We start from the raw sequence: 8,963 nt of genomic DNA, 5'->3' as shown, positions 1-8,963 counted from the left end.
GAGGTTCCGAAGGATTTAAGCCCAGCCTCTCCCCCCACCAGTTCCCAGAGAAGCTCTAGCAGAGGCCAGCTGGTAGCGGAGCTCTGGGGAGCCACTAGGTGGCAGGACAAGGCCACAACTCCCGCCTCGCCCGCTTCTGCGCAGAGCCTGAGCCTCCTGCCCGCGCCCCTCTCCCCCCGCCCCTGCTCACTCCTCTGCAGTCTGCTGATCGCGCTCTCCCAGCCTCTCCATTCTGCCTTCTGCCTTTGAGGAGACAAAAGGCTCTCAGTCCTCGTCCAAATGCCGCTAATAATAACACGCTCTCCCCTGGCTCTCTGCTGAATGCCCAGGCCGGGTCTTTGCATGCATGATCTTATTTACCTCCCCCACACCAGGTAAATAAAGACATTCTCCCTCTTTTCTGGAGGAAACAGACCGAGCAAGCCGAAAGAGCTGGCTCGGGAACACAGCCCGGGGGAATAGTGCTCAGACCCAGGAGTACCCAGATTCAAAGCTCCTCGCGGGGGCGCTGACCGGGGCAGGGAAGACCTACAGGTGCTTCTGAGAAGTTTGGTCCACTGTCCTTACCGCCCTTTCAGAACCTAGGGCTTAGTGTCACGGTGTGAAACTGGATGTTTACCCAAGGGGTTTGAGGCTCACTCTAGCCCTGCAAGGCTGAGAGCCCCCACCTAGAATCGGGCAGACCTCCCCAAGACCCACCAACCCCGCCTCCTCCATGATTTACATACTCCCCTCCTCCAACTCACAACCCCGCCTACTATCTTCTTAGCTCACTAACCACGCCCCCAGACGCACAAACCCCGCCCCTTCCCCAGACTGACAAACCTGAGTCTTCTCCAAGAATCTTCCAAACTGACGTTACAGGTTCTATTCTTTTGGGGGGGCTGAGAGTGGGAAGGGCACACCCCGTGATACTCAGGGCTTAATCCAAGCTCTGTACTCAGGGGTCACTCCTGCTGGGCTCAGGGGACCAGCTGGGTGCTAGGGGTCAAAGCCGGTTGGCCACTTGCCCTGCCCGCTGTCCCATGGCTCTGGCCTCTCCAGGTTCTTTCCTTATGTAGATTGCTTAATAGAATTCCCCTTCAGCGTGGTTGCCCTTCGGTCAGGCCCAGTGTGGTCCCAGCACCCCAACACTGCCACTCCTCCCCCTCGCCTGCCAGTTTTTTACCGACCCCATCCTTTTCAATGCACTTGGGGTCTATTTTGGGGTGCCGGCACATCACTGTATCTGGGGGACAGCTGAGAGGTCACTCCATGAGTTAGTAGCATGTTTAAAGGTGGGTCGAGGGGCTGGAGCAATAGCACAGCGGGTAGGGCGTTTGCCTTGCACGCAGCCAACCCAGGTTCGAATCCCAGCATCCCATATGGTCCCCTGAGCACCACCAGGGGTAATTCCTGAGTGCAGAGCCAGGAGTAACCCCTGTGCATCGCCAGGTGTGACCCAAAAAAGCAAAAAAAAAAATAAATAAATAAAAATAAAGGTGGGTCAACAGTCACTTCTACAAATGGAAGAAATAGCCACATATCTGCTGGGGATCATCTGGGGATCAAACAGGCCTTGGCTGGGGCTGGAGTGATAGCACAGTGGGTAGGCTGTTTGCCTTGCACGCGGCCAACCCGGGTTTGATTCCCAGCATCCCATATGGTCCCCTGAGCACTGCCAGGGGTGATTCCTGAGTGCAGAGCCAGGAGTAACCCCTGTGCTTCACCAGGTGTGACCCAAAAAGAAAAAAGAAAACAGGCCTTGGCTTACATGTAAGGTAAATGCCTTACCCCCTGTACTACATTTTTTCTCTTATTTTTTCCTCATTTTTGTTTCACCCACTTCACCTTTATTTCCCCCACCCCAGCTTCCCTTCGTTGTCATCTTCATTAGCTTCATGAGAGCTGCACCTCTATCTACCTGCTACCTGCTTTTGCTCATGCGCGCTCTGGATCAGGTGCTCCCCTGGGGTCACTGCGGCTCTCACACTCTGTAGCTGGTACTTGCTGGACCTCTCCCATTTCCGTGGTGCTCAGATTCCTAGTTGTGTGCCAGAGATCACACTCCCTCCAGACAGCGGAGCTGTAGGAACTGCACTTGGCACCTGTGTGGGTGGGGCTAGACCCATGGCCTTGTGCTTGCAAGGCAGGTGCTTCTAGCTAGAACTGGGGGCCCTGAAACAGCTTCCTTAGTTTCAACAGGATCACAGGTACCAGGCACTCCTGTCCCATTCAAAACTCCCAAACGGACTCAGTCATCACTTCTGCACCCTTATCTTTCTTTCCCAATATGTATCCGGTGAACCCCACGAACCCGGGACCCTTGATCTGCAGGTTAAAGAAAAGTTTCTCAGGGCAGGGTGGGAGCCCTGCAACCACAAGAGGCACAGATGGGGGCTGAGCTGAATTCTGCTTTATTATTTTTGTGTGGTGCTGGAATTCTAATCCAGGACTTCTTACAATGAAGCTGCGACAGTGGCATCATATGTAGAATCTTTTGTAGGTCATACCCAGTGATTTTCAGGGACTACTCCTGGCTCAGTGCTATGTGCACCCCCTACCCTGCCCTCGACTCAAACCCAGACCTCCTTTGTGCAAAGCACATGCTCCAGCTTGCTGGGCTCTCTCCAGCCCTTGAGTTCTCTTTAAACAAGTTTCTGTGAAGTACAGCAGGACCAGTGGATGGTTGGATGAAGCCTTTGGTGACTAGGAGTGACCCCACATTGCAGCATTGCCCACACTCCACCGAAGGGCAGCAATGGCTCTGATGCTGATGGCATCAAGAGGAAATGGTTCTATTCCATTTTTCAATGGTTTTTGGGAGGGGGCCACAACTTTGGTGCTCAGGGTTCACTCCTAGTGGTGCTCAGGGGACCATATGTGGTGCCAGGGGTCAAGCCTGAACTGGGGTCAGTCGCATGCAAAGCAAGTGCCTTACCTTGCTGTACTATCTCTCTGGTAAGCTCCCGGTAAGGACTACTGATTCCAGGGGGTTGGAGGTTAAGAGGCACAGGGTTATTGTTTATCTACTCAAGGAAGCAGCAGACTAGTGGCAGCAAGCTGGTCATCACATCTGCCTTGCAGGAAGGGACTGTGGTCAACATGGAGTCAATATGAGACAAGGCAGCTGGGTAGAGCACAGCTTTGAGAAAGAGCAGAAGGGAGAAACATGTGTGCAAGGTTGTGCTAGCACCTTCGGGGATGTTTCTGGTCTCACTCTGGGTCTATTCCAGACTCACCCATGGCTTATCTGCAAGGCTGGGGGCAGAGATCAGTGTTCTTCGCTTCCTGTTCCCCACACCCGGCTAATACCACAGCTAAGACTGCACCACCACAGCCATGTGTGCGTGAGATCCTGGCCACTGCAACATCGACAACAATGGAGATACGCACAGGGGTGAAGGGGCTTGCCAGGCACAAAGCTGGCCCCTGTTGAGTTCCTGGCACCATATACAGCCCCCAAGCCCCAAGCTCTGTCAGGAGTGACCCCTGAGCAGAGCCAAGAGAAAGCCCTGAGCACTGCCAGGTATGACCATGCCCCCAAAAGAAAGGGGTTTTATGGCCTAAGTCAGAAGAACTAGTACTTATCTTTCTAAATCGAACTAACCTGCAACTAGTATGAATGATACTACTTAAAAATGAGCGAACTGAGTCAGGGAGACAGCACAAAGAGTAGGGCATTTGCCTTGCACAAGGCTGACCCAGATTTAATCCCTGGCACCACATATGATCCCTTGAGCACAGAGCCAGGAGTAAACTCTAAGCAGAGTTAAGTAGGTCCCAAAAGAAACAAAACCTCCCCCCAAATATAAAGTAACAGAATGGGAGACTAACACCCAAGAGTAGTAGAGGTAAGTATCAGGAGCGTAAGTTGAGATAAGTATTCCACAACTTAGAAGCCGGCCTCACATGCTGGGGGAAAAGACAGCTCAGATAGAGAAAAGAAGGGAACACCAAGTAAAGGGTGCTGGGAGGGCCCACTCGGAATGGGAGATGCGGGCTGAAAGTAGACTATAGACCGAACATGATGGCCACTTAATATTCTACTGTAAACCACAACACCCAAAAGGAGAGAGAGGGCAAAAGGGAATGCCCTGCCTCAGAGGTGGGGTGGGGTGGAGGAGATGGGGTGGGGGTGGTAGGAGGGCGCTGGAACCATTGGTGGTGGAAAATGGGCACTGGTGGAGGGATGGGTACTCGATCGTTGTATGACTGAAACACAAGCACAAAAGGCTGTAAGTCTGTAACTGCACCTCACGGTGATTCACTAACAAAAAAATTATTGAAAAAAAACAACAACTCCCCCCAAACCAAAAAAAAGCAAAGCACAAACCACAAAGTAATTTCTAAACATTTTTATTTCAAATCTCTTCATCCCACCCCAAAAAGACATGGGTCAGTACAGCAATCATAAAAAGGAGATACAAACACAAGAGTCAAATGTCTCCCGCACTGACACTTACAAAAAACTGGAAATTGTACATGGGGTTTCCAAACAGGACCTGCAGCAGCTACTAATGTCCCTTTACAAGAGTCACACATGCCTATTGATACAGTATATACAGACACCCCATTCTGAAACTAATCTACAGGGACATCCCCGTGCCCACCCCTCAGCCCCAGAAAAATACCAAAACACACCCAAAGTGCATTTGTGTTGTGTATATCAAAACATCTTTCCCTTTCCCCGTCCCACCCTTAAACCCGCCCATCCCATTTTAAGATTGGCCTGCAAGTCTATTTTAACCATTTAGTAATTTTCTTATAGTTTATGAAAATAAATTATACAGCAACTATTTTAATAAATTAAGCACAAAAAGGGAGGAGGTAAAGGAGAACTGAACGGGAAGACGAGAGCCGGGCCACGCTTTGGCTGGGGAAGGGAGGCAGGGTGGCTACAGAGGACAGAAGTGGCTGCAGGGGGGCGTGCGGCGCCCCTCCGTGGAGAACCAGCAACCACCCAAGCCCAAAGGACACCCCTCTTCATTGAGTTTCTTAAAAACGACCAAAAAATGTACAGCAGTGGCCGTGCCAGGGGCAGCACCAGTTTGGGCGTTCCGGCGACCCACTCAGCAGTGCCTCGGTGAGGCTTGCTCCTTGGAGAAGGTTCCGGGCCTAACAGGGAAGGTGGGTCCCTGTTCTGGGGAGCACCAGGGATGGAGTCGTGGGACCAGCCTTCCCGCCTGACCTGAGCTGGAGGGGGCTTTAGACCGCAGCTCTGAGCAGGGCTGTGCGGTGTGTGATCGTCCCGGTCAGACCTCAGTTTCCCTTACACCGTCTCCAGGAACAACTACGATCGCAGTCCAGCTGCAACCAACATTCACGTCTTCCACGGGGTGGTGGCTGGCCGCCCGCCCCTTGATGCCTCGTGTGTGGCATTGCACAGGAGGTGTGTGTGGGGGAGCCATTCCAGGTACCCCTAAAATGAGATGAAATGGGCACAAAGGCATGTCACAGACTCAGCATGCAGGACTGGCTTCCTGGGAGGTAGCTGGGGCAGGACAGGAAGGGCGAGGGCTGGCGAGGACAGGGAGGGACAGGGAGGGACGGAGGGAGAAGCTGGGCAGCCCTGCCAGGAGGGCCAAGAAGCTATGAGGACACACAGGAAATGGACCCGCTCGCCCAGAAAGGCTTCCCGGGCAGACCGCCCAGTGATTCCGACACTAGCCACTGCGCTAGCTTCCTGCACACCCCAGTCCCCGCTCGGGCTTGGCTCGGGCCGCCCCTTCTCCCACCTCCAACACTTGGCTCTGACTTCCCAGACTGCGGGGACACAGCTAGGGCCAGCAGACTGGACTCGGCCTCAGTAGCCCAATAATCCTTGAGCTATCATGGGGTGGGGGGAGGGTCACTTTTTTTCTTTTTCTTTTTTTTTTTTTTAATAAAAAAAGGTTTTACTCCCCAGGAGCAAATAAATCATTTTGAACTACTGATAAACACTGCTGCAGTGAAAAGAAAGATGGCTACATGTATGCAATAGCACAAATTCAGTGTAGGAACAGCTGTGTCGACAATTAGAGATAAAAATCATTTATCCACTCCCCCTTTCCCCACAAACCAAACCAAGAGGATTCCCATAGGGAAAATGTCTAACTCAAAAGTTCCTCCCTCAGACACAGGGGTGCGGTCTCTCCGCAGAGGGGGTGGAGCTGCCGGCCCTGCGCTGCTCTGCGCTCTCAGCACCCCAGGAACCGCGGGCAAGACGTGGCATGCAGCCTCAGGCCAGCTCCGAGCCCCACTGTGAGGACAGTCCCGTCCCCCCCACTTCCTGCTGGTGACCTGGGGCCTCGGGCCTCTCACCCTGGCCCCCAGCTCTTCTGAGGCCATCGCCCTTCACTCCAGTGCCACCGAGAGCCAGCCCCATGAGGTGGAGTGGGCCAAGTTCCCAGCCAGCCTCTCTGCTGCAGACTCTGGTGCTGCCGCCCGTGGCCCCGCTTCTCACCAATGGACCAAGGGTCCCAAACTCCCAGCTGTGCGCCAGCTCCCCACCCCATCCTGTATTCCTGCCACATAGCCCGGGGTGCAGTTGGAGCAGGTGGCGACAGCAGTCACACCTGTCCCAAGGAAGGTTATAGCAGATCAACATACACGAGGGAGGGGCCGGGGCAGGATCCGGGGGCACCGCCATCATGTGCAGTCTGTGACTGAAGATCCGGTCATCTGAGCAGCAGTTCTTTCAGCAAGGGTGGGATGGGTGGGGTGGGCTCAGGGGAAATGCAGGCAGGACACCTAGGCCAACTGGCTCTCCCTACCTCTTCCTCCACCTCTCCTGTTGGAGCATCTCTTTCCTCTGGCACCAGACCTATAACCCACTCCATGGAGGGCAAATCAGGTGGCAGTAGCCGTGACCGGCTCCTCAGGAAGCCCTGGTACCACAGGGCGTGGTGCCCGTCGCCCTCACACGGGCTCTGGGTTCCGTATCACTGCACCCTGCCGGCATGTGCTGGCACTGGGCTCGGGCAGGCCCTGTGTGGCTCCCAGCACGCAGCTTCCCTCTGCCAGGCAGAACTTCTCATCCGGGCTTCTCGCCGCCTGCCCAAAGCTCACTGCCACCAAGTATTCCTGCACCATCTGGTCTGCCCGGGTCCTACCCACTCTGAGTTCTCACTGCCACACTGAGTCACTCCCCACTGCTTCACACGCGGAGCTGCCAGCAAGCTCCCCTGCATCCCGCCTCTTGTGTTTCCCACCGTGTCTGACCCAGAGCCCGGCAAAAACAAATAAATCTAAGATTATGGGTGACTGAAATGGTTTAAACAAACAAACAAACAAAACACCCCAAAGATCCTGGGCAGCTACACACGGTCACTTGAAGACCCCGATGCTTCTAGATTGCTGGGGAGCCCTGTGTCAAGATGACGAGTTACTCTGCAGAGGCCAGACCCAGTGCTGAGCTGACTCGTGGAAGCGCCAGCGTCACTGGGCAAGGTCAGAGGTGGCACCTGGTGGCGGATCAAGGTGGGAAATGCCCATGCCATACACAGGGCTCGCAGGCAACAAGGCACATGTCCCCCCCGCCCAGTGACGCAGAGGACAGCGGCCATTTCATGAGTAAGGCAGCTGGACACTGCTGTAAGCTACCGGACAGCGGGGCCTCGGCCCACCCAGCAGGAACCCAGGGGACCTCGCAGCATCACTGTTCTGGGGGGAGGCAGACACAAGCCGGGGGAATCTAAAGGGTGAACACCTCCTCCCCCGAGCTGCTCTACTGGACAGCAGCCATGTTGCTCCAGTCTGACAAAGGCTCGCCTCAGAAAGAAGAAAAGATCTCGGAAACCCTGGAGGTTTTCTCCCTCTCTATCCACTGTCACCCAGAAGCCAGCCAACTCTCAAAGCAGTGTCTGACACCTCCCCACCACAGGAGACCAGGCTCTGACCCCGGGTAGTACTGGGCGGGCAGGAAGAACACGGGAAGTAAAGTAGCCCTGAACACTTCCCGTGCCGGAAGTGGGATGACATCCACCTAGACAGAGGAGAGGGGACGGGCCGCTCTCCGCCGCGAGAATCCCATTCAGGCGGCGCCAACAATAGCTTCGCTTCTCACCTTCCTCCACAGTCCCTCTTGCTAGCTGGCAGACATATGGAGGTACGGAACGCTGACTCCTAAGTCATGGGGATGCTTTGCCATTAAGAATCGGGAAGCAGGCGTGCTCCATTAACTTCAGCAGCCTCGAACCGGAGAGCTCACCTGCTCAGGGGATAAGTCATCTACTTCCCTGACAGCTGGCGGAAGCAACAGGGATGATGCTACCGGGACCAGGGTGAAACAAGTTATCTCTGGCGGGGAGTGGGCTGGGGCTGGGGGGGCTGGGACAGGGCTCACTTGAGGTCACAGAGCATAGGAATTCAGGGAAACAAAGGTAACCGGCTTTTGTAAGAGATGAGTCTGCAATCAAGTTCCTGAGCCTAGAAGGACATGCTGAGTAGCCGTGTTGGCCCCGTCATCTCCGAGCCCAGCCACCCTCCTTCCTGGCCTGCTGCTCCTGAAGGCAGTGCAAGGGCACGAGTGGGTGACAAGTCAGTCCTCATGCCCAGAAGCTCCCGTGGTTTGCGCTGCAGAGTCCTTTCCGCCCTCCCCCCTCCGCACCGAGGAACTGCACCAGCCCTTTGGCACCAGCTCCAGGACCATCACTGGCAGCTCCCACTGCCGCCACATGGACCCTCTCGCCCTCTGTGCCACTGCCAACACAAAGGGCAGGACCACCAGCTGCCCTGGGGGAGTGGTCCATTCTGAGAAACGGGGGAATCCAAACACAGCTTCTGAGAAAGGACCAGCTTTCTGCGGCTCTGCTCCAGTGCCAGGGCCAGGCGGGGCTGAGGAAAAGGCGGTCTGTGCTTCTTCCAAGCCCCAGGGGACAGAGAACCGAGTCCCTGGACAACCGAAGTCACTGGCCTCTTGTTTTCCCTCACTCCCCTTTTCATGGTAGCTTCATTTGGTTCTTCAAAACTGGAGCTTGGCAACCCAATGCCTAAGTGAAAAG

General features: G+C 54.8%; 1 protein-coding gene across 3 annotated transcripts in view; it reads right to left on the bottom strand.

Moving 5' to 3' along the window:
* Positions 1 to 4,322: 4,322 nt before the first annotated feature.
* SOCS7 (suppressor of cytokine signaling 7) overlaps positions 4,323 to 8,963 on the bottom strand; it is a 35,626-nt gene continuing 30,985 nt past the window's right edge. For all 3 annotated transcript variants that reach the window (XM_055129883.1, XM_055129881.1, XM_055129880.1), the window contains one exon: positions 4,323 to 8,951. The gene's annotated coding sequence lies outside the window, so the exon portion shown is untranslated. The remainder of the gene's footprint in view (positions 8,952 to 8,963) is intronic.

Source organism: Sorex araneus, chromosome 3, assembly GCF_027595985.1.
Source record: "Sorex araneus isolate mSorAra2 chromosome 3, mSorAra2.pri, whole genome shotgun sequence".
NCBI lineage: Eukaryota > Metazoa > Chordata > Mammalia > Eulipotyphla > Soricidae > Sorex > Sorex araneus.
This window is presented reverse-complemented; position numbering and strand designations above follow the sequence as displayed.